We start from the raw sequence: 25,897 nt of genomic DNA, 5'->3' as shown, positions 1-25,897 counted from the left end.
CGCGGGGCATGCTAATGAGGTGGGCGGAGCCGCCTCCCATTGGCCGCCCGCCGCGCGTCTGGCGGTGAAGTCAGGGCTTTTTCTTGTCGCCCGAGGCGAAGCGGCGCGGATTGCTGCGGCGCGCTGCGCGGAAGGAGCTTCTCCTGCGAAAGCGGCGGCGGGGAAGGAGCGAGGTAAGAGGGCAAAGGGAAGGAACGCGCGTCAGGGGGAGATTTAGAACCTGCGTGTCTGCGGGAACGTGTGAACTGGGCTGGGATGCTGCTGCCGCTGCTTCTGGTGTCGCCGCCTCGGACTCTTCCAGGAGGGAATCCGGCTTATCCCGAGAGAGGCTTTGCGGGGGGGCGCGTGCACGCGGGGGCGCGCTTTTGCTTGCTTTAAAGGCCCGGCTCTTGGGCTGTTAGAGACGGCTGCTTGGAACGCGGAGGTTGCTTGGAACGCCTTGATGAGAACGCCTCCCCCGCGCGGATTTAGGGACCTCTTTAGGGAGTTGCAGAAGCTGGTTCCCTCTCTATGTGCGTGTTTTGCAAAAGAACAATTCGAATTGCCCCCCTTCCCGTTCGCACGGCGCGGAGATTCGGGTGTGATGGCAGCCCCACCCGGTGGATCTTCGCCATGGCAAACGGGTTTTCTTGATTCCCCCCCCCCCCAACGCCCCAAGAACTGGGCTGATGATGGGAGTCCATCTTTAAGGTGGTTGCCTTTTATAGACTGCGCGACCTTGACTTTCGGATGCCGGCGGTGCTGGAGGTTAAAGACCGTCGTGCATTGTTTTGCGGAGGGGGGGGGCGAGGAGGAGAGAGAGCAAGGCGGTTGTCGCGTCCTGTATCTGTTGCTAGGAGCGGGTGAAAGTAGCATCTTCTCCGGGAGAGAACCCATGAAGCGGCCGCTGGTGGCGCGTGGCGGTTCATTCACCGCCGTTTTGCCCGCAGGGGAATGGCATCCCTCCTCCTCCTCCTCCTCCTCCTCCTCCTCCTCCTCCGCTCAAAATCCAACGGGGAAGATCACTTGCGCGAGCCCCTGTGGGAAGGAACGGGGGCTGCGCAGGAGCTGCGATGCATTGCTGGCTGCCTGCAGGAGTTGCAGAGGACCAAGGCTTTGGGGGAATCAGAGAACAAGCCAAACAGAGGATTTTTAATTTTAAAAAAAATTGGACCAAATTTCTTAAGAATAGACTAGTCCAGTGGCCAATATAATACATTTAGAAAACTGGTTGTGTATGTCTCACTCTTCTCCTGGGTGTTGACCAGGAATTGCTGTGGCCAATTTTTTCTGATTTACATGCAGAAATGTAAAATACCTCTGTGGGTTTATTTGGCTGTTTTGTGTTCGTTCGTTCTTCTTCTTTAAAAAAGCAGTGTACATTAGAGATTGATTTGCCCACGCAAAGCAAGACAAAGAGCTGAACGCTTGTGAATTCGCATTGAGTAAAGAATGGAACCTGTATCTATGGCCTGCCAGGAACATTTACTGTTAGGCCCTTCAGCCCTTCCAGTCTTGAGGATTGGGGGGGGGGGGTTGGGTTTTCTTGCTAGCTTGCTGCTGCGAACACGAAAGCTCCCACTTACTTATTTATTAGGCTATTAGTATAATGAAGAAAAGCCACCTCAGGCCTGTTGTAGGTATCCTGTTTCCATCAAAGAGCGTGCGCTTGTATTGGCAAACCTTCTGCTTCATTTTAGAAAGGGCATTTGCTTCTACAAATGTATTATACAAACAAAGCATTTTCAGGCATGGGAAATGTGTGTACGCTGGGGGCTATTCAGTTGCATTTCTGTTAACCGGCGAGTTGAATTTTCTGGGGAGATCCTTGCCTTTAATTTGAAACCCCTGTCCTTTCTCCCTGTCAGGATGCTGTGACAGAGACTTTATGTATAGGATTGCAGCTTTAAAACATAAAACAGCTGGGAGTAAGCCCAGTTTAATGAATGGGACTTCTTTTTGAGTAGATATGTATAGGATTAAGCTGTAAGTGACCTTCTGTGGAATAGGTGGATAATTATAATAATAATGGTAATAATTTATTATTTATACCCCGCCCATCTGGCTGGGTTTCCCCAGCCACTCTGGGCGGCTTCCAACAAAATATTAAAATACAATAATTCATCAAATATTCATCACACCCTTCTCCCAGGCCTGTGCAGTTGTGGACTTACTTTCGAAGGGCTTATAATATATCTACTGTGGCAACTGTAATAAATTTGTTGAAAGTTGCTCTTTAGTTGCTATTCAGTTGGATCAAAAGGAAAATGTTGTGAGTGACTACACATTACTGGTGTGCTCCCACTGCTGGCTTTTGAATCGTCCTGCGTGTAGCATAATTCACAACGCAGCACCGTCTTGTAAGGGTGTGTTCGTTTTTTAAAAAAGAAATATTGCTGTTTGACGTGTTTTCCCTCAAACCAGCTTCATTCTGAAAGGGAAACTTGAGCCACGTTTCACTTCACTTTTAAGCTGAGGTGTGTACATTTAAGGCAGCCGTTGCACATGCGCAGATGATGGCGCTTGCGCACAGATGACAACCTTAATGGAAAGGAGGGTTTGCAGGGCTCAGGAAACCAAACAGTAATGTGCATTGTGTAAAGCAGGGGTCAGCAAACTTTTTCAGCAGGGGGCTGGTCCACTGTCCCTCAGACCTTGTGGGGGGCCAGACTATATTTTTTGGGGGGGGCGAAATGAATGAATTCCTATGCCCCACAAATAACCCAGAGCTGCATTTTAAATAAAAGCACACATTCTACTCATGTAAAAACACGCTGATTCGTGGACCATCCGTGGGCCGGATTGAGAAGGCGATTGGGCCAGATCCAGCCCCCAGGCCTTAGTTTCCCTACCCATGGACTAGATTGCCTACTCCTGGCGTAAAGACATCCCAGCCCCCCTCTGACTGTGTGCAAATGCAACTTGAAACACAGCAGGGGGAAGTTGTCCTTGCTGCACTTTAAGCTGCTAAAATGTACATAGCCTAAGTCTTTTCACTGGGTAAGCATCAAATCCAATTAAATGCATTCAGTAAGCATCCAGATCTCTCCTGCTTTTCCGTAAAAGGTAAAGGGACCCCTGACCATTACGTCCAGTCGCGGACGACTCTGGGGTTGCAGCACTCATCTTTCTTTACTGGCAGAGGGAGCCAGCGTACAGCTTCCGGGTCATGTGGCCAGCATGACTAAGCCGCTTCTGGCAAAACCAGAGCAGCACACGGAAACGCCGTTTACCCTCCTGCCGGAGCAGTACCTATTTATCTACTTGCACTAGCGTGCTTTCAAACTGCTAGGTTGGCAGGAGCAGGGACTGAGCAACAGGAGCTCACCCCGTCGCGGGGATTTGAACCGCCGCCCTTCTGATCGGCAAGCCCTAGGCTCTGTGGTTTAACCCACAGCGCCACATGCCACAGTTATAAATGCTTTTAAAAAAGAGGCCACGAGCAGGCAAATTTTGCTGAGCCTCCTAAAATATTAAGAATTACAGAAGCGGCTTAGTCATGCTGGACACATGACCCAGAAGCTTTACGCTGGCTCCCTTGGCCAATAAAGCAAGATGAGCGCCGCAACCCCAGAGTCGGTCACGACTGGACCTGATGGTCAGGGGTCCCTTTACCTTTATTTTTACTGGCGAGTCCCTACGTTCAGCAAGCTCTGAAATACGCAGATTCTTGGATATAATGAACCAGCATGGATTTGAACATAGAGCACTTTCACATTACCTAGAAACCCAAAATTAAAGACATATGTACCATAAGATATCCCAGAACAGATGGACAATTGGACAATAGAAATGAGAAGGAAATGAATTGCCTCCAGATTATTAACACTTAACTAGAAAGTTTGACATTGCTCACATGCTTAAACCAAAACATCCTATTATTAGAAAAGCAGACCCTTGACAATTAGCAGTTAATGTTGGGGATGTAGTTTGTTTTGTAATGAACCCCATCATTGTACAAGTCAAGCCGTAAAGAGAATGGAAATTTGGCCAATGGTGTTTCTTCGAAAGCGAGGCAGTAGCAACCAGATTACAGAATATGCTCTGTAAAATATGAGCCCCTTCCTTTGCCTCGTGGGGACACATGTACAGAAACTATTTGAAAATCCTGTGTTGAAAGCAAAGCCAGTAAATTAGGCCAGATATTTTCATATTTACATTTTTTTTTACCTTTTTTGCAGATAATGTTAATGAAAGCAAAGCATTAGATCATTTCATATTATTGCCATACGTCGAGGGCAGAATTTGGGTTATAGTCTTTTTCAGTTCTGCCTGGCTGGGATCCTCCAAAACTTTTTCTTTGTCAGATGGCCTGGTGCAATCTACCAGGTCATGTAGACTACATCTCCCATCATCCTTGACCCATGGCTGTGCTGGCTTGAGCTCATGGGAGATGCAGGATATGACCTACCTTGACAGAGAGAGATATTCCAGGCTGAGTATGAAAAGGGAATCGGCATAAACATTCACATTGTTCAAAAAAATAAAATATGGTGCCCCACAGTTCTGGTCCCCAGTGTGTTACAGAGGTTAGACTGTCAGAATTTGACCTGGGAGGGTTCAAATCCCCACCATGAAACTCACTAGATTACTCTGCGCCCGTCACTCAGTCTCAGCCTAACCTACTTCACAGGGGAGGGGCTCCTTGGAGGAGAGGTGTAAATGAGTAAATAAATAGGCTGTCTTTTTCTTTTTTAATATTTTTTATTAATTTTCAGCAAAAGAAAAAATAGACAAACATTTCCACTTTACAAATTTTCTCCTTTTTTGGACTTCCATCAGCCATTCTGACAATCATCCGAATTAAACTTTTTAGTTACACATTTCCTACATTTCGTATTGCCTTTTGACAAACCTGTCCACACCTGTTTTCCTTTCTTACAATATTTCTTTAGATTTTTACAGAGCTTCTTTAAACGTCGCAAGCGTTATTTCATTATCACTTAAACCTCCCCAATATTCAACAAATTTTCCCCAGTCCTCGATAAACTTTTGATCTCGTTGGTATCTGATCTTCCCTGTCATTTTATCAAGTTCTGCATAGTCCATCAGCTTCATTCTCCACTCCTCCAAAGTAGGTACTTGTTCCTGTTTCCATCTCTGGGCCAATAATATTCTTGCCGCTGTTATTGCATACTGGAAAAGTTTACAGTCCTTTCTGTTTATTTCATTTAATAGGCTGTCTTTTTCAGATCGGAGGAGGCAAGGAGTTGCTGTGCCCTTAGAAGCCAAGTGAAACTTCAGGGGGGATCCCTTCCTTTGCAGTTTGCAGCTAGAAGTGCGCCGGGGGTTGCAGTTTTTGACACTGGGCTGCTGAGGCGCTCTGCTGTTTTGGCACAGTGCCCCCTGGCAGCGTGGGGCAACGTTAAATGCATGGATTGGGAGCGGAGATCTGCCACCCAGCGAGGGAGGAGGACCCTTGTTTCCGATGCGTGGGAAGGGAAAGAAAGGAGCACTGAGTTGGCAGCTGGCTACAGAGGTGGGTGGATCAGAAAAGAAGGGAAAGCAGCGGTTCCTGCCCCCCCCCCCAAGTTTGGAGCTTGGGAGAAAGCTGGGCAGTCATCTGCCTGGCATTGCAACACTTCCATGAAGCTCTCAGCACCAGAGGCGCTGCCACCGGTGTCACAATGTCACGCACACAGCTGTGAATAGAAGCCCTGTTTTGTACTGAGAACTGTTAGGAAGGGCAGGGGAGGGTGGTCTCTGGTTGCATCACCAGGCAAACTATTTAGGGCTTGAAAGTGGAGAAGGAAGATTGCGTGAAAAGGGCAATAAGTGACTTTGAAAAAGAATGGGGACCTTTTACAGTCATACCTCGGGTTACAGACCCTTCAGGTTGTGTTTTCTCGGGGTACGGACCCGTCAAAACCCGGAAGTACCGGAACGGGTTACTTCCAGGTTTCGAGGGCCGTGCATGCGTAGAAGCACTAAATTGCGCTTTGCGCATGAGCAGAAGGCCAAATCGCAACCCGCGCATGCGCAGAAGCGCCGCTGCGGGTTGCGAACACTGCGGGTTGCGGATGTGCATCCCGCACGGATCACGTTCACAACCCGAGCGTCCACTGTATACAATATAGTTGCAGAAACAACAAGAAGAAATGGTGTCGCTGACTGGATTTAAATAAACATTTGCAACTTTATTTCTTGAGAACCAGAAGTATAACAGTGTGACAACAGATTACAGTATACAAACAGCAGAATGTATCATTGGATGTAACACACCAGAAATAGTAGTTGAGGGAAGTCAACAGGGAGGGGGGGGGGAATGGGAAAATGTATGCTTAGTAACGTTATTGGTTATTTGTTATGAGAAAAGAAACTTAATAAAAATTATTTTAAAACAAAAAGTGGAGAAGCTAGAGCATCGCTGATCTGACCACAGGGATTTCCAAAGGCTCTGGGGTTCACTGTGACATCAGTTAAAGCCCCCCCCCCCCGCAAGGCAAGGACCTGTGGACTGAGCACCCCTAGATTTAGGAAACTCCTGTGCACCACACAAAATGCTAAGGATATAGACAGGCTCTGACTGGCAGCCTGCCTCTGAAAAGAGTGGAAGTTGGAGAAAGAAGATGCTGGTTGCTGGAGCCGTCTTCAAGGCTGCTACCTGGGATAAATGCTACACCTGACCAGTGAATGGACTGGCTGTGCTTGCTGTCAACTACGCTCCCTCCAGGCCACAGAATTATAATATCACTCGGGACACGAGAAAGGCCTTAGTGAGTGCCGGTTAGCTAGACAAGGTCTGTCCATTCCTTACCATATAAGGTTTACTATGGTAAATATGCCTCTTTGCAAGAGCTTTCAGCCTTGCAAATGAAAGGCACTGGGGTATTCTTAATTATTAGGAGAACGATCACAGCTTCCCCCCTCTTCTTTCTGTACAAACTGAGATTTATTTCCATTGCTGTGGCAGTGCATACTCAGTGATGTGATCGGCTGAGATAAACAGGAAGCAAAGAAGCGGTAATAAAAGAAATATGATTTTGTAATTATGAATCGCATTGTAACTGGGGCTGCCCCTCTAGGAACACGGCGTTTCTAGAACGTTGCCAAAAATCTCTTTAAAGGACTCCAAAGAGCTAAATGGCCTTGGGTAGCTTTGCCTGCTTTTAGGAAGCAAGGACGTTTTTAATTGGGCATAGGATGTGCCAGGCATAATGGTGGCTAATGAGTTGGAAAAAAGCATCTCTGAGCAGGATGCTGGCCTTCTTCTCACCTGTCTGGAGTCAGTTGGTTCAGTGTAGAATAATGGAAGGTGTAAGTTGCAGAGCAGCGGACATCATCCGTGCCGTGGGTCTCCTAGGTCCTTTAAGATGTTGCTCTGTTCTTTGTTCCTGTTTCCCAGATGTAGCAAAATTCACCGAATCATATAATCCTAGAGTTGGAAAGGACCCAAGAGTCCTCTCATTCAATGGGTCATTCATGCAATGCGGGAATTCATGTGTGCTGAAGCTCAGTGGGTGACCTTGGGCCAGTCAAAGCCTCTTAACCTACCTTGCGGGAGTGTTGTAGCGATTAACTGAGGAGGGAGGTGTACCATGCACTCCGTGGAGAAAAAGGTGGGGCATAAATTTCAGTATATAAGGTCTTCTGCTGACCTGCTTAAGAAAGCTGGAGGGGCCAGCCAGATGGAGATGTCAGTCGCGAACTGGGCATCCAGAGCTCTCCATGTGGTCACAATTGGTCCTGCGCCAGTCGCAAAAGGCACCTGGCGCCTGGCTAATTTCAAACACTGCCCTCCGTGAAGCACATTTAGCACACACACACCCCTTGCCAGTAGGTCCCAAGGCAGGGAACGACAATTTAAAATCCAGCATTTTGTTGTTGTTGTTGTTTAGTTGTTTAGTTGTGTCCAACTCTTCGTGACCCCATGGACCAGAGCACGCCAGGCACTCCTGTCTTCCACTGCCTCCCACAGTTTGGTCAAACTCATGCTAGTAGCTTCGAGAACACTGTCCAACCATCTCGTCCTCTGTCGTCCCCTTCTCCTTGTGCCCTCCATCTTTCCCAACATCAGGGTCTTTTCCAGGGAGTCTTCTCTTCTCATGAGATGGCCAAAGTATTGGAGCCTCAGCTTCAGGATCTGTCCTTCCAGTGAGCACTCAGGGCTGATTTCCTTCACAATGGATAGGTTTGATCTTCTTGCAATCCATGGGACTCTCAAGAGTCTCCTCCAGCACCATAATTCAAAAGCATCAATTCTTTGGCGATCAGCCTTCTTTATGGTCCAGCTCTCACTTCCATACATCACTACTGGGAAAACCATAGCTTGAACTATATGGACCTTTGTTGGCAAGGTGATGTCTCTGCTTTTTAAGATGCTGTCTAGCATAAAACAGTTAAAATAAAATGAATGAAAGGGCCGTAGGTTGCACACCGAAATGGTACCTCCGAGAAGACTAGTTTTGAACCTGATGAAAGCGCAAAATCTTGGGGATGTTAGAATGGTCACACTGATATATTTTGCCACTTGGAAGTTTTATTTTGCTTCTTCTAAGATCTGCCCGGTGTGATCCACAAGGAGACGGTCTCTCGGGAAATTAATTATTGAAAGGGTCTGTTTAATATTTTACAGTTGCTTTTTGATACGGCTTTAAAATGAATTCTCTCCAAACTGGGTGAGTAGGCAATAAAATGGCAAAGCAATTAAATATAAGCAAATTGAAAGCGATGCACGATTCGTACCCAACCCCCCGAATTTCACAGATGGGCTCATGGGGTGTGAACTGGCATTGACTTACGAGAAATGAGACCTTTATATCAGAGTGCATAGCTTGGCGAAGATGTTGATCCCGTGTGCATGGCAGCTGTGGAAATGGGATTGTTAGGAAAGGGGTTGAAAAGAACACGGCAAATATGATAATGCTTTTATGCTAATCTATGGGGCGATCACACTTGGAACACTATGTGCAGTTCCAGTTGCTTCAAAGAAAGGATACCACAGAGCAGGAGAAGTTTCAGAAAAGGGCAAGCCAAATGATTGAGGGTTGGAGGAGTTCTATGATGAAACCAGGAGGGTTGGAGCCACCACCTCAGGTGGTGGAACCCCAAGAGGGCAGTGCCTGGTGTTTGAAATTAGCCAGGGGCCAGGCGCATTTTGCACCTGACTATCAGCCAATTGCGACCAAATGAAGATGGCTGGGCCTGACATCTCCACCATCTGGAGATCCTTAGATCTGGTCTGTTTTCACACACTAATAGCACATCCTGTAGAATTCTATCAGTTATATTTTACCTGCACAATTGGAATGAATTTCAGGAACCAAAATGCTTTTTCTGTGCTGCCGGAGCAGTGAACAATGTTATGGCTATTAGTTGTCGCTTGTCTTCACTTACCCCACCCGTCTGCCCTGCTCACAGTTGTGAAGAATATTCATACACCACTTCTTCTTCTTTGGTGATCACTACGAGTAAGATTGTCTTCCATAAACCACTCTTCTAAACCACAGAGCTTAGGGCTTGCCGATCGGGAGGTCGGCGGTTCAAATCTCCACGACGGGGTGAGCCCCCGTTTCTTGGTCCCTGCTCCTGCCAACCTAGCAGTTCGAAAGAACCTCAAAGTGCAAGTAGATAAATAGGTACTGCTCTGGCGGGAAGGTAAACGGCGTTTCCGTGCACTGCTCTGGTTCGCCAGAAGCGGCTTAGTTATGCTGGCCACATGACCCGGAAGCTGTATGCTGGCTCCCTCGGACAGTAAAGCGAGATGAGCGCCACAACCCCAGAGTCATCCGCGACTGGACCTAACCATTAGGGATCCCTTTACCTTTACCTTTTATGAGTAAGATTGTCTTCCATAAACACAGTTTTAACAATGAGTCCTTAAGTGACTGTGGAGGCAAATTCTGGATCCACACGTCCTTCCGCAGTGGGGACATTGGCTTCCGGGTGGGAGTTGATCATGCTGTGGATTTGCCAAGCGTGCCTTCCTCTTAGCACGTTTCCCACTTGCGTCCTGAGTTCGAGTGTCTTCAAAGCCCATGACACCTTGGGTAAAGGCGGTTCTCCAATTGGAGCGCTCACAGGCAGGTGTTTCCCAGTTGTAGGTGTTTATACTACATTTTTTAAGATTTGCCTTGGGACAGTCTTTAAACCTCTTTGGTTGACGACCAACATTACGCTTTCCATTTTTAAGTTCAGAATAGAGTAGTTGCTTTGGAGGATGATAATCAGGCATCCGCACAACATGGCCAGTCCAACAAGGTTGATATTGAAGAATCATTTCTTCAACACTTCAACAATATTCCTACACTATGAATGGTCTGTGTCACCATTAAGAAAAAGAGGTAGGGATATGCCTATATATATGAGGACTGTGCTTGGATAAAGTGATTTCTCTTTTAAGTTCTCAAATTTCTTAACCTAGCTCAAGCTTGTCATCTGAACTAGCCAGATGTTTAACTGAGAATCAATCACAGTCAGTCCATCATTTGAAAAATAAGACATTAGAGCTGTCTTTCCCCAAAATGGCAACTGGACATTCTGTTTTGTTGACTGTAACTTTGGTTTAAGGATCCATTCAGTTCCTAGCTTATATATCTTGAGTTTCTAACGCTGCTGGCACTTCTTCAGCCTTCTCAAGCATTTTTTGCCGGGCAGAGATGTGTCCTTGGTCTTTGACAATGCCTCTTGCTTCCCAGAATGAAGGATGGTGAGGTCAGTGTGTGACTGTAGACTCCTAAAAAATTAAGAGCCACATCCTTGGATCTGCCAAATGGCCTCAACTGCTGTTCGAATGTAGCCCCTGGAAGCTCTGGTCAAGAAAGATTCTCCCCTCCAGACTTATATGGCTTCCCTCCTTTTTGTAGAAGAATATCCAATATGACAGCTAGGGAGGCAACAGATCTTCAAAGCCTTGCATCACTCCTGGAAGGCACCCAAGCGAACTTGGACAACAACCAGACTACATACGATGCTGAATGTGCCACTGAATTATTGTGTTGCTTTACTGTTAATAGCACGAGTGCCTGATCAGTTTTGGGACTTCAAGGCAGAGGGAACATTTTTAAATCACCCACCGTGGTTCCAGTGTGTGATGTCAGGTGCAGATTGTATGCAGTATGCAGCTATGCCTGTAGTATGCTGCTGCAGTTGATTCTAGGGACACGGTCTAAACCACTGAGCCTCTTGGGCTTGCCGATCAGAAGGTTGGTGGTTCAATTCCCTGCGATGGGGTGAGCTCCCATTGCTCTGTCCCAGCTCCTGCCAACCTAGCAGTTTGAAAGCACACCAGTGCGAGTAGATAAATAGGTACCACTGCAGCGGGAAGGTAAACAGCATTTCCATGTGCTCTGGTTTCTGTCACAGTGTCCTGTTGCACCAGAAGCGGCTTAGTCATGCTGGCCATATGACCCATAAAGCTGTCTGTGGACAAACGCCAGTTCCCTCGGCCTGAAAGCGAGATGAGCGCCACAATGCCACTGTCACCTTTGACTGGACTTAACCTAAGGTTACCAGACGTCCCCGTTTCCCAGGGACAGTCCCCGGATTTACAAATCAGCCCCCATACAAAATCTATTGAAGTTGAAAAGTGTCCACGGATTCATTGAAAAAATCTGGCAACCTTAACTTAACCGTTCAGGGGTCCTTTACCTTTTCTTTTCTTTTTTTACAGTTGGATTCTGGAATGGAAGGATGGTAGGAATGTGTGTAAGAACAAAATGCGCATGCATACCTGTCATGAACTGGCAGGACAACGGGGAAGAGGAAGAGGATCCCGGTGAGGGGTGTGGCCGGGACTGGGACACACTGGGGCAAGCTGGGGAAGGAGAGGTTAGTGTAGGGAGTTCTCACAGAGTGACAGAGGTTGGGGGTCAGTGCACAGGAATCAAAGTAACAGGACCCATCAGCAGAACCAGAGGGGCTTCTGCCTCCATGAACCCAACGAGCTCTGAGGTGTAGGGAGCACTCCTGGAGGCTGAGGCAGGCAAGGGCCCACGACCCAGCTCCCTAGCTGGCCAGGTGGTGCTCGCTAGCTTTGGGATGAGGGTTTGTGATTCCTCAGCTGGAGTAGGCTCAGGACAGGGGAGAGTCACCTGCCTCATCAAGCCCAGATGCTGCCATCACCAGGCAAAGTATAAAAAGGCAGCAGAGCTGGTGTCTGCTCAGCTGTCCATGTTGAAGGACCTCAGCATAGATGCTCCAAGGTCTCTGTGGCACAGTGCTTCGCTTTGGACATGTGGATTGACCCCCCCAACTGGGGACTGGACATACTGACTTGCTACCAGGTAGGCCAGGGGTTCAAGACCTAGACCATGCAATGGTGAATATGCACTGCACTCAGGGCCAGATTTAGGTTTGATGAGGCCCTAAGCTACTGAAGGTAATGGGGCCCTTTATATGTCCAGCTGTCCTTTGTCAACAACCAATTGTTGTTGTTTTTTGTGTTGAATATATGCTATTTGGTAATTTATGGACCTAGGTAAAGGTAAAGGGACCCCTGACCATTAGGTCCAGTCGTGACCGACTCTGGGGTTGTGGCGCTCATCTTGCTTTATCGGCCGAGGGAGCCAGCATACAGCTTCCAGGTCATGTGGCCAGCATGACTAATCCACTTCTGGCAAACCAGAGCAGTGCGGGGAAATGCTGTTTACCTTCCCGCCGGAGCGGTACCTATTTATCTACTTGCACTTTGATGTGCTTTCAGACTGCTAGGTTGGCAGGAGCAGGGGCCGAGCAACAGGAGCTCACTCTGTCGCAGTGATTCGAACTGCTGACCTTCTGATCGGTGAGTCCTAGGCTCTGTGGTTTAACCCACAGCGCTACCCGCATCCCTATTTATGGACCTAATAGGAATCTAAAGCCATTTGCACATAACAAAATATATATTTCATCAAAGGTATTGTTGAAATAAAATACAATCAAGAAGTACATTAATAGTGAAATACAGTTAAGAAGTAGTATATTTTTTGGGAGCCCCCGAGAGGGTGGAGCCCTAAGCTTGTTTAGCTTATACATAAATCCGACAATGACTGCACTGCAAATTTAGCATTCTGTTGGGCATCGCTAAACGGGATAGTTGCTTTCTTACACTTTATTTATGGGCCGTAGGAAGGGACAGCTGATTTGGGGGAAGAACATAAATGTGTCATCGTGTTAGATACTGGCAAATAGCAGATGGCTATAGTGGCTTTGGCAACCAGCATGCCCATGAGAAGTTTATTTCTTTGAGGGATGAGCAAACTTCTGCCCACGGAAAATCCTCCAGACATGACCAGTTCTAGGAACTAGATGAGTTTTGTGCTGATTTCTACGTTGCTTGAGAAAGAACTGTGGGAAGGGAGAGGTTGTATCCAAATTCCCTGCTTGTACTTAACGTTCTTTCATTGTGTCATTTTAAGATGAAGTTGAGTAACAGGGTTAAAAAGTGTAAAAAGGGTGGTTTTTGGGTGGGCCACTAGGGGCTGGTGGCAAACCTCCAGTTACATGCATATCGGGTGCTCAGTAATAGATTCAGCCTTGCCTGTAACACTTTGTCTCAAAACTGCACCAGGAACATAAACTCAGATGTTTGGGAACACAGCAATTGTGTTGGCTGTGAATAGACAATTCTTTGGCAGATGCTTCAAGGAATTGATTGGTTGCAGAAGCTTAATGTGCCGTTCTTTAATACTCAAAGGCTCTTTTTCAGCTCCTCTTCTTAAAATATTAAGGGAAACATTTTTAGAGTGGCCAAACAGCTAAGAGTCTTGTTTTCAATAAGGGGTTGCCCAACCCACATTCTGGCTGCCTGTTCCATATGAATCACCTTTGTGCTGTACATTATAATCCTAGGTGCTTATGTGATGACTCACAGTGGCCTACTCGGTTCTTGACTAAGGATGGTCATGATTCTTGTGCAGCAAGATATGAAGGAGGCCCTCTGAGTAGATTTCGTTTTAAACAGTGGCAGATAAAATATCCGTGCTGTTAGGGTTGGGCGAGGTCTGGTTTTCAACATTGCGGTATATCAACAAGCTAAATATTGTGATAAACCAATATGTCACAACGTCTGAAATAAGGGTGGAGCTAGGGAGAGACCTGCCAACCTAGCAGTTCGAAAGCACATCAAAGTGCAAGTAGATAAATAGGTACCAATCTGGCGGGAAGGTAAACAGTGTTTCCCTGCGCTGCTCTGGATCGCCAGAAGCGGCTTAGTCATGCATGGTCAGGGGTCCCTTTACCTTTACCTTTAGGGAGAGACACTGGCTGGCTTCACAGTTGAAGGCGTTGTAAACTTTAGGTGAGAAATTAGGTTGGCAAAAACGGAACTCCACAGCGCCATCTGGTGTCATAGTGCAATAATGCATATACAGTGGTACCTCGAAAGACGAATGCCTCGCAAGACGAAAAACGCGCAAGACGAAAGAGTTCTTCGTTTTTTGAGTTGCTTCGCAAGACGAATTTCCCTATGGGCTTGCTTCACAAGACGAAAAATGAAAATGTCTTGCAAGTTTGTTTCCTTTTTCTTAAAACCGTGAATACCCTATGGGAAACCGTGCTTCGCAAGACGAAAAATTCGCAAGACGAAAAATTCGCAAGACGAAAAAACTCGCAGAACGAATTAATTTCGTCTTGCGAGGCACCACTGTACAACACATATAAAGCGCCTTTTCTTTGCCAATATAGCTGAGCCCCAGGATTGTCAGCTGCTAGCACATTCAGGCTTGCTTTATTGTACTAGCTACTAAGTTGTGCTTGGGCAAACCTCTCCCCTCTCGGTATCCATTAGTATACCAAATAGTTTGAAATTTGATTTCTATATTGTCAAGTGCATTTCATGCTCATTTCTCCGATTTCAAATTAGCCAGTGAAGAATTTGGGATCCCACACCCCTGGTGTGTGTGTGTGTGTGTGTGTAGGTCTACTGCTATTCAGTTTATTCTGTAAAACTGCTTGTGGCCATTGCAAAGTCCTACTGAGCACTCCTATAACTCTTTCCGTGTAGTTAAGGTCCTCTCTGTTCAAGGTAGGAATCCCATTCTCCTCATTATTTGATCTGAGATTCACTCAAAGCTGTGTGTCAGGGATGGGGAACCAATCCAACTTCCATCAGCCTCAGTAAACTGAACCAGTGACCAGGAGCACTCTATTGAAGGTGACCCAGAAACTACAACTAATCCAGAATGTGGCAGATAGACTGGTGACTGGGGCTGTCTTCAGGTATCTTCTAAAAGTCAGATAGTTGCTTGTTTCTTTGACATTTGGTGGGACGGTGTTCCACAGGGCAGGCGCCACTACCGAGAAGGCCCTCTGCCTGGTTCCCTGTAACTTCGCTTCTCGCAGTGAGGGAACTGCCAGAAGGCCCTCGGAGATGGACCTCAGTGTCCGGGCTGAAGGATGGGGGTGGAGACGCTCCTTCAAGCATGCAGGGCTGAGGCCGTTTAGGGCTTTAAATGCCAGCACCAATACTTTGAATTGTGCTCGGAAACGTACTGGGAGCCAGTGTAGGTCTTTCAGGACTGGTGTTATATGGTCTCGGCGGCCGCTCCCAGTCATCAGTCTGGTTGCTGCATTCTGGATTAGTTGTAGTTTCCGGGTCACCTTCAAAGGTAGCCCCACGTAGAGAGCATTGCAGTAGTCCAAGCGGGAGATAACCAGAGCATGCACCACTCTGGCGAAACAGTCTGCGGGCAGATAGGGTCTCAGCTGGCATACCAGGTGGAGCTGGTAGACAGCTGCCCTGGACACAGAATTGACCTGCACCTCCATGGACAGCTGTGAGTCCAGAATGACTCCCAGGCTGTGCCCCTGGTCCTTCAGGGGCACAGTTGCCCTATTCAAGACCAGGGAGCAGGAACCTTCCATATGGATAGTACAGTGGTGTTCAACCTTTTTGAATCCATGGCTCCCTTCTTTCTGCAGTTTCTCTGGGGGAGCCACTGACCCTGGGGTTCAGTTGAAGGAGGCACTTCATTGGGAATTCCCCCTTTCTGCCCCTTCCACCTTCTGTCTCTGCTTCTGTGAGGGGCATTTGCATTCTACCTTGCCGTGAGCTCATGAAAAGAGCCTCTACGCAAGCGCGCCAGAAATGGAGAGCAGGGGGAGGGGGGAGACTAGGAATCTAGTGTGGGAATGTTGAGGATATTAGGAGAGGATACATTGATTAAATATTACCCCTCACTCATGCTAGTGAGCTAGTAGCAGAGCACATTTCCTTTTTTATGTATCAATATTTTTATTATCTTTTACATAACAAGTTTCAGTTGAAGCATCTCATTCACCTTTAGGATTCTCGGAAACCCTTGACTTCCCTCCACCCTTCCCTGGTTTCTATTATGAATCCTCTTTTCATTCAGCTTTTCTCTAATTTGTTAGAAATATTATTACCCTTTATTCCATTGTATTTTGTACGTTAAAAGTGTTGCTCTAATCCAGCCAAAGTTTTTAGTTGTTTAGTGTGTGCTCTTAAATACATTATACATTTCCCCCATTCTTTCTTAAATTTCTTCTCTTCCTGGTCTCTGATTTTCCTGGTCAATTTTGCCATTTCGGCATAGTCCATCTACTTCATCGGCCATTGCTCTCTGGTTGGAACTTTATCTTCTTTCCATCTCTGGGCCAGTAGTGTTCGCGCTGCTATCGTCAGCACATTTCCTTGTGCATTTCAGGAAGCTAGTTGATGGATTTGTGAGAATCATTTGAGTTAAGCAATCCAGTCTGGCTTGTCCAGATTGGATTGTTCTTGGTAAATCCCCTTTAGTTCCCTCTTAGAAACAATAATGACACAACAGTCTTCTTTTAAAAGTAAGGATAAGGTTTACTTATATTCAGTTCACAGTATGGTCCTGGAGGTAGGCTTTAGCTTGTGGTTAGAGTTAGAGAAAAGTGTGGGCTCATCCTCTGTGACGGATGAGCCCGTGTGTTGCTGGCTGAGAGCCAGCAGACAGCATAAGGCAAAATGGAAAATGGTGGTACCTTGGTTCTCAAACTTAATCCGTTCTGGAAGTCCGTTCCAAAACCAAAGCGTTCCAAAACCAAGGCATGCTTTCCCATAGAAAGTAATGCAAAATGGTTTAATCTGTCCCAGACTTTTAAAAACAACCCCTAAAGCAGCAATTTAACATGGACTTTACTATCTAAAGAGACCATTGATCCATAAAATGAAAGCAATAATGTACTGTAGTCACACAATCAATTAGTCAGTAGCTGAACTGGGTTCCACACAGTCACAAAAAAACCACACAAAAAATCCGACAGACCTCAACATAACACTCAAAACGGAAGTGTGGCACTCAAATCGGAAGCATAACACTCAAAATCGAGCACCTTCGGCTTCCAAAAAAAGTTTGCAAACCGGAACACTTACTTCCGGGTTTGCAGTGTATGGGTTCCAAGTTGTTTGAGTACCAGGGCGCTTGAGAACCAAGGTGCCACTGAAAGGCGATAAAAGCAAAAATTGCTGCTTGACCAGCCCTTTTGTAGGGTCTGCCAGGCTCCCGCCCATCTACCTGGTCACATGAAGGAGGAGGATGCTCCAGACCAGGTGTGACAGGAAGTCCTCCTGGCTGGAGCAACATTCCCCTGTGTGTCCGCTCTGGGCAAACAGGAAATGTTGTATTTGACTGCTTCAGTGATGTTACATCCCACATCTGGGAGGCAGCGACAGGAGGAGGAGGAGGACTTAAAGAAGGTTTGCCACCAGAGAGGGAGAGATGCCGGAAGATAGAGGGCTGCTCAAGTCACCCCAGGGTGCCATGGCACCTTGGTTGACAACCAGTGGGATAGTAGATGTTCCTGGAAGTGGATGTTACCTGGGGAAGGGGCGTAGCTAATCAGTCATTAGCCACACCCCTTCCCCAGGTAACATCCACTTCCAGCAACACAGAACTATGATGTATAGATCTTGCACTCAGATAGACTGGCCCTACGGGATAGGAGCCTTAAGAAACATTGTGTTAATATAGAAAGTGCTTTCCAGAAACCTCTGCGAGAAACAGCATTGTTTAAATGAGCTGTCACATTTTTAAATGTTTGTGGCCAGCACCTAGAGCAGCAGCACAAATACCGTATTTCTCTCTCTATAAGACGCACCAGACCACAAGACGCACCTAGTTTTTGGAGGAGGAAAACAAGAAAAAAAAATATTCTGAATCTCACAAGCCAGAAAGTGAAAGCAGCAATCCCTCTTCCTGTTCTGGCTTCTGGGATAGCTGCGCAGCCTGCATTCGCGCCATAAGATGCACACACATTTCCCCTTACTTTTTAGGAGGGGGAAAGTGAGCCTTATACAGCAAAAAATACGGTAAGTGGATTTCAGCAGCACCTGCCTAAAATCTGTAACATTAATTTCCCACCCCTCCTCATATTTTAGAGTATACCATGCATGTGAAATTTAAAGATGGAAAGTGCAATATATGTTGAAATCCACAGAGCGCTTTTAAAAAACAAGTCCCTCTTTTAATTAAACACCTGCACGAAATTGCGGGTAAGGTGCTGCTTGGATATACCTCCATTTTAAACGAGACTGCATGTGCAGGGTTTAATTTGGAACAGAATTTGATTTGCTTTCAGGTCCCCAAAACCTAGTTTCGGGCCTTTGAGCCTGAGCCTCTGGGTTAGAGCAGAATGAATGAAAAATGAAAGACTCATCAGGTTTGCACCTGTATTCTGGCTGGAATGGACAGCACATCTGAAAAGGTGCCGCAGAACTCCTTTTAAACAGCTGCAGATTCTTAACACTTACACATGGGTATTCAGGGACCCTCATTTTACTGAAGTGGTCAAGCCATAGCCACTTCAGCCTGCAGGTGGGGCTAACATGATTGAAGGCTCTTCTGTGCATGAAAAATACTCTGTAGTGCAGGGGTTTGAGTTCTGGTGCTGGAGGAGACTCTTGAGAGTCCCATGGACTGCAAGAAGATCAAACCTCTCCATTCTGAAGGAAACCAGCCCTGAGTGCTCACTGGAAGGACAGATCCTGGAGCTGAGGCTCCAATACTTTGGCCACCTCATGAGAAGAGAAGACTCCCTGGAAAAGACCCTGATGTTGGGAAAAATGGAGGGCACAAGGAGAAGGGGACGACAGAGGACGAGATGGTTGGATAGTGTTCTCGAAGTTACCAGCATGAGTTTGACCAAACTGCCGGAGGCACTGGAAGACAGGAGTGCCTGGCGTGCTCTGGTCCATGGGGTCACGAAGAGTCGGACACGACTAAACGACTAAACAACAACAACAACAAGTGCAGGGGTAGGCAAACTAAGGCCCGGTGGCCGGATCTGGCCCAATCAGCTTCTAAATCCAGCCCATGACGGTCCAGGAATCAGCTTGTTTTTACATGAGTAGAATGTGTCCTTTTATTTAAAACACATCTCTGGGTTATTTGTGGGGCCTGTCTGGTGTTTTTACATGAGTAGAATGTGCGTTTTTATTTAGAATGCATCTCTGGGTTATTTGTGGGGCATAGAAATTCCTTCATTCCCCCCACCCCAAAAAAATAGAGTCTGGCCCACCACATGGTCTGAGGGACGGTGGACTAGCCCGCGGCTGAAAAGGTTTGCTGACCCCTCCATAGTGTATTGGGTATACAGGCTCTAGCCCAGCTTTCTATGCTGATTTCTCCTTTTAATTATGGATTGCTCTGGCGACTCTCATGTTAAACCCCCTTACTATATGTAGGCTATAGAAGCTGTGATATATTGCTTGTAGCAATGTTCTTCACTTTCAGCAACAAAATAGTAATAATACATATTGCTCTCTCACTTGCCACAGGAAAGTATTTGAGCCCATGTTCACATCTTTGTGAACTTAAGTGTGCACCGAACAATTTATCAAACTGTTTCACATGTGCATATAAACTCTCCTTAAGGGCAGGCAGATGTTAACTCTTGCCCTCCCAGACTCCTCCTCCATGATCTTTTAGCTGAGCCAGGGTCCTTTTAGTTCAGCCGCAAGAGAAGGGATTTATACAGTATGTAGCAAGTTTTAGATACTGCTCTGTTGTGATTCTCTGCTGCAGACCGTCTTAGCCAGGTGCCTTAGATCCGAGTCTAAAGCACTAGAAAAAAGTTTCTTGGGGTTCTGCAAAACCCAAAAACTCAGTCACTTTGCCAATTTTAAAAAATCCGCCTGGACAGAAATTTTAATCCTGAAAAAGAGGGCGTGTCCTGGAAAGAGAGGACATATGGCAACCCTATGCTGTGGTTTGTTTCCTCTGGGCTCAGCAAAGGAAGCAGTAAGGTGGTTGTGGTTTAAGTAGTGTGTGTGTGTGTGTGTGTGTGTGTAGCTAGACATAGTTTGTTCCAGACTCTGGATTATGGTCTTGTGCGAATGGGCCAGTGAAAAGGGTCATTTTTAATTGTTTGATTATAGAAAATCAAAAGTTCAACATCAGGTAAAGCAAAGCAATGCAGATCTATCACTCAACAAACTTTGAGACCATATTACAGTGGTACCTTGGTTTGCGAACTTAATCCATTCTGGAAATCCGTTCTTAAACCAAGGCGTGCTTTCCCATAGCAGCAGGGGACTCAATTTACAAATGGAACACACTCAACAGGAAGAGAAACATGTTCTACTTCCAAGACAACGTTCACAAACCAAAACACCTACTTCCGGGTTTGCAACATTCTTAATCCAAGTTGTTCATAAACGGCAATGGGTTGTACCAACCAGCAGTTGTATTATCTAAGCAAGATGAATTCTTCCTCTCTGCTAGTTTGATGGTCTTCCTGCAGGCAGTCCTTCATTTGAGAGTAGATTAGTTTAGGAGTTTGTATTTTTTTGAAAGTACGCAAAAATATGCTTAAGGGAGTGGTTCTGTTTTCTTTCTCAGCTGGGTAATTGCTTTACCACACTGATAGATAGCGGCATTGTATGGATCACAAGGGTTGAGTTGGAATGGGAAGAAGGAGTGGTAGAAGCTGCTGTTTGACATTACAGATCAGACTTGTTTTTCCTCGTTTAATCACTCCCTCTGCTTCAAGTCCAGAAAGAAAACAAGCTTAAAGTTCCTGCTTCTCTGGCACACCTCTCGGGCACATACTCAAAGCTGAGGGCCCAAGCTTAAAGAATTCTAACTCAGACAATCCTGTTGTCTCAGAAAGCAGGGGCCCAGCATAATATCTGCTTCAGTTGGGTGCTTACAAACCATCCTTTCCCTGCGTAATTGCCTGCCCTCTCATTTATGGAGAAGAAGTAGACTACAGAGAATGTTTTTTAGTGCCAAGGGTAGGAAAAACATAGCTCAAAATGGCCACACAGTGCCAGCCCACCCATGAGGGAAGGTGAGGCAACTGCCTCAGGCGGCTGGATCCATTGGGGCAGCAGACCCCAGTGTAGGTTTTTATTCCATGTTTGTTCCTGATACAGATCTTCACCCATTCCTCCTTCTCTAGCGGGGAGAGAGCTACCATTTTGTGTTCGCCTCAGGTGCCAAAATATCTTGGGCAGGCCCTGTGGTCAGGGAGCAAAAACCACCGGAGACTCTCATCTGTCTGAGTTGGTTGGCAAACCTCTCTGCTCTTTACCAGCAGAATAAATTTTATATGTGTGTGTCGCTCATAGATTGCTTATCCGTGCCCAAATAAAACATAAGAACATTTCAGTAATTCTATTTTCAGCAAGGAAACAAAGAAGAAGCACATAAAGCTAAAGGGTTGAAGCGTTTTCCATTTGCATTTCCTTTCTCCCCACTCCTCTACTCAAGTAGTTTTTGAGGAGCTGGCAAAATGTTAGCGATACCTCTGCGCTGGGAGAAAACCTCAGGTCCGTTTAACATTGCACGACTGGTTAGCCAGCTCATTTGCTTTTTATTAACCAGCCTGCCAACACATGACCAAGCTGTGGGATTTGGAGTGGAGGTCACCATGATCATTTGTGGGGTTGCTATGCAGTGTCAACCACAACTTTTTGGTATAAGCTTATTTTGGGGAGAAAGCTCCATTGTTTGGGAGATGGACTCCCCGTCAGAAATTCAGAAGCACCTTGAGTCTTTTAGTAAGGGAAAGAGAGTAGATTAACTTCTCCCTTTCTGCCACATACCTTCCACCTCAGCGCTTTCTTCATTAGGCATAAAGGTTGTGCAGAGAGAGCACAGAATGTAAAAGATTTTTCTTAAAACACTTAGGTACACTTGCACGTTCATTTACACAAAATGGTTTATGCTATATATGGCTTAGGAACACAACACCTCAAGGACCGACTGCCTTTCCCCACCTGACCCAGACCTTGTGATCATCACCTGAGGCCGTTCTTTGTGTGCCTCCTCCATGTGAGGTCCAGAAGGCGGCAACCCGAGAACAGGGCCTTTTTTGTGGTAGCTCCCAGTTTGTGGAACGCTCTCCCCAGGGAGCCTTTGTTACATATCTTTAGGCATTGGACCCAAAACATTCCTCTTCTCCCAGTCCTTTGGCTAATTAAGCAATCTGTGGCCTTTCAAACTTTGTGAGTGGGGTTTTGTTTGTTACTGTGTTATGGATGTTTGTGTTTTTATACTGTAAATTGCCCTGTGATTCTCAGATGATGGGCGGCATATGAATTTAACAAAAATAATCAAATATACACTTGGGATATTTATTCATCCATGTCCCATGATGCTCTAAGCTGGAGAGAGCCAGAAGCTTCACAATTGCAGAATCCACGGGACTTCCATACAGTGGTACCTCGAGTTACATACGCTTCAGGTTACATACGCTTCAGGTTACAGACTCCACTAACCCAGAAATAGTACCTTGGGTTAAGAACTTCGCTTCAGGATGAGAACAGAAAGCGTGCTCCGGTGGCGTGGCAGCAGCAGGAGGCCCCATTAGCTAAAGTGGTGCTTCAGGTTAAGAATAGTTTCAGGTTAAGAACAGACCTCTGGAACGAATTAAGTATGTAACCAGAGGTACCACTGTAGTCCTCTTTTGGTTGGTTCCAGGGCTTGGATTTAATCTTGACTGGGTAGTTGTTTTACTGAAATATAATTTATCATTGACAAACGACAGTCTTTGGAAGCGAGGAAGTTCCATGGTTCAGTGCCGGCGCAGGTGCATTTGCAGCCAGAGGATCTCTTAATTGCAGGATTGGGCAATGCCTGCATTCGAAACCTTGAACCATACTGCTAGTCAGAGGCAAGACAGTACAGAGCGGCCTGGTTTTGTGCAAGGCCAGTTTTGTTTACTATTATTATGTTGAAAATTACCGTAGATTAGCAATGGCCTTTCTCGTGTCTGCTCACAAAAGGATGGTTAAAATGAAAATACCAACAGCTCACATGCCTCACAGTCTTTTCTTTCTTGTATTACGTTTATATAGCCAGAACCTCATCCTGCCTAGGTGCCTTAATTGTAGATAATGGAACGCCTCAGGTTTTTTTACTGCATCTAATAGTGCCAGAAAGGACCGAAATGTGCTTTGTTTTGGTCCAGGACAGATAAATCTATTGGAATCGTCAGGTTCAATGAGCCGCGCCTTTAGCATAAAAGAGCCGAGCTTGGCGTGGAACAAAGCTCACTTCTGCCGCACCGACTGTATACAATCTTGCCTGTTCTGTTCTGTGTTTTTCTCTGAATTGTTTATATTGCTTCAAATATCATTGCACAACAGAACTTGGCTTGGGGCTGCTGCAAAAGGTATTTCATTCCATGTAGGGGCTTAGTTTCCCAGTGCTATTTTAGTTCGAAGTTCCTCATGAAGCTGTGACTTCATTGCATGTTCAGCCACGGGGGCCGGTCCGAGCAGCTTCCTTGTTCAGTCGTGGATGCTTGTTGGCAACCAAAGAATCAAATAATTGTAGAGGTGGAAGGGACCGCGAGGGCCGTCCAGTTTAACCCTTGCAATGTAGACATCTTTTGGGCAAAGTGGGGCTTGAACCCACGACATTAAAAGTCTCGTGCTCTACTGACTAAGCTATCCCCAGGGACCTGCTTTGGTTCTTGCAAGCCCTCCTATCCAGGGCTTTTCAGGCATATACATTAAAGATTCAACTTCTGTCCCGAGGAAAGCTAAATTCCATGCTTAAGGATAAGAAAATGCTGTGCAATCAAATAATGTTCTATTCATAATTCATGCAAGTGTTCAGAGCCAGGCAAATTTGTATTCCAGATCAGATAACTCTGGATTTCAATGACATGAGTGCAATCTACTGTTCCCCCACCTTGTTATATAACTTTCTGAAATGGAGTCGAGAGTGGATTTCATGCTCTTTATTCAGCTCATAGTGGTAAGGAGGTATATGTTCCCCCAAAGTATCTGTTTTATATACATTATTTACACAATGGGCTGCACGTGATTGGCTAATCCCAGAATTCTCCTGTAGGCCAATCAGGTTGTGGATTCACTTCCATCTGGAGCCGGATTGGGTGGCTCCTGCAGACCAATCATACTGCTGCATTGTTCTAGGACCAATCAGACTGCTGCATTCTGAATCCTATTGTTCTAGGACCAATCAGACTGCTGCATTCTGAATCCTATTGTTCTAGGACCAATCAGACTGCTGCATTTTGGATCCTATTCAACTCAGTACATAACACTTTCCTTCAGTTTTTTCATATCTTCGCTCCCTTCCCTGTCGGTCTTGCATCTATGCCTCCGCTTTCTTTTCCAAAAGCCCACTGGCTTCTGGAGCTGCTTCTTCTATGCCTGTGGAAGGTTCTTCATACAATCAAGCCATCTTTTCACTTGCCGCCTCCCTGTAGCCCAACTTTATAAGACGCGGGAGCTGAACAGTACTGGGAAGGGCATCATAAGCCAATGTAAAATACATAAAGTAAAGAGGTAATGGGTGGTGCTGTGGTCTAAACCCCTGAGCCTCTAGGACTTGCCAATCGAAAGGTCGGCGGTTTGAATCCCTGCGATGGGGTGAGTCCCCGTTGCTCGGTCCCTGCTCCTGCCAACCTAGCAGTTCAAAAGCATGCCAGTGCAAGTAGATAAATAGGTACCACTCCGGCGGGAAGGTAAACGGCGTTTCCATGCACTCTGGTTTCCGTCACTGTGTTCCGTTGCACCAGAAGCGGTTTAGTCATGCGGCCACATGACCCGGAAAGCTGTCTGTAGACAATTCTAGCTCCTTCGGCCTGAAAGCGAGATGAGCACCCCAACGCCATCATCGCCTTTGACTGGACTTAACTGTCCAGAGGTCCTTTACCTTTACCTTTTACATACAGTAAGCCCACAACGTACGCAAGTGTTTCCTTCCAGGGATAGCACCTAAAGCCAAAATCACATCTAGTCAAAACACCTTGGGTAATATCATGGCGGGTGGGGTTGGCAAAGTAATTTATCTCAGAACCTCAGCCCCTTTCTGCCACATTTCAATTTTTATTTTTTTATTTTGCCAAGCTGAATGTGCAAAAGTTAAATGGCCGTAAAGCAGATTATGGTCTGTTACTTAAATGAACTTAAAATGAGTTAGATTTTAAGTGCCCAATTGTTCAGCAAGGTCGGCTGGCTAGCTGTCCTACCCTACTCTGCAAAAAACACCCTCATTCTATTTGTATTTCTTCCACCTCCTTTTATTTAATCTCAGCTTGATTGTTTTCTCCTCAAAGTGTGTCCTCCCTCACAGATTAGGGCTGGGTGGAACCTGGTTTTCAACATCACAATATATCACTAGCTAAACATTGTGATACATCGATATATCACTTTGTCTGAAATAAGGGTGGAGCTATGGGTGGCGCTGTGGGTTAAACCACAGAGCCTAGAACTTGCTGATCAGAAGGTTGGCGGTTCGAATCCCCATGACGGGGTGAGCTCCCGTTGCTCGGTCCCAGCTCCTGCCCACCTAGCAGTTAGAAAGCACGTCAAAAGTACAAGTAAATAAATAGGTACCGCTCTGGTGGGAAGGTAAACGGCGTTTCCATGAGCTGCTCTGGTTCGCCAAAAGCAGCTTAGTCATGCTGGCCACATGACCCGGAAGCTGTACGCCGGCTCCCTCGGCCAATAAAGCGAGATGAGTGTTGCAACCCCAGAGTTGGTCACGACTGGACCTAATGGTCAGGGGTCCCTTTATCTTTACCTATG

At 46.3% G+C, this 25,897-nt stretch overlaps 1 protein-coding gene across 1 annotated transcript in view; it reads left to right on the top strand.

Moving 5' to 3' along the window:
* The first annotated feature begins 56 nt into the window (after positions 1-56).
* SORBS1 (sorbin and SH3 domain containing 1) overlaps positions 57-25,897 on the top strand; it is a 211,881-nt gene continuing 186,040 nt past the window's right edge. The window contains exon 1 of the mRNA XM_082223035.1: positions 57-173. The gene's annotated coding sequence lies outside the window, so the exon portion shown is untranslated. The remainder of the gene's footprint in view (positions 174-25,897) is intronic.

Source organism: Podarcis vaucheri (assembly GCF_965113315.1).
Source record: "Podarcis vaucheri genome assembly, chromosome: 5".
Taxonomy (NCBI): domain Eukaryota; kingdom Metazoa; phylum Chordata; class Lepidosauria; order Squamata; family Lacertidae; genus Podarcis; species Podarcis vaucheri.
This window is presented reverse-complemented; position numbering and strand designations above follow the sequence as displayed.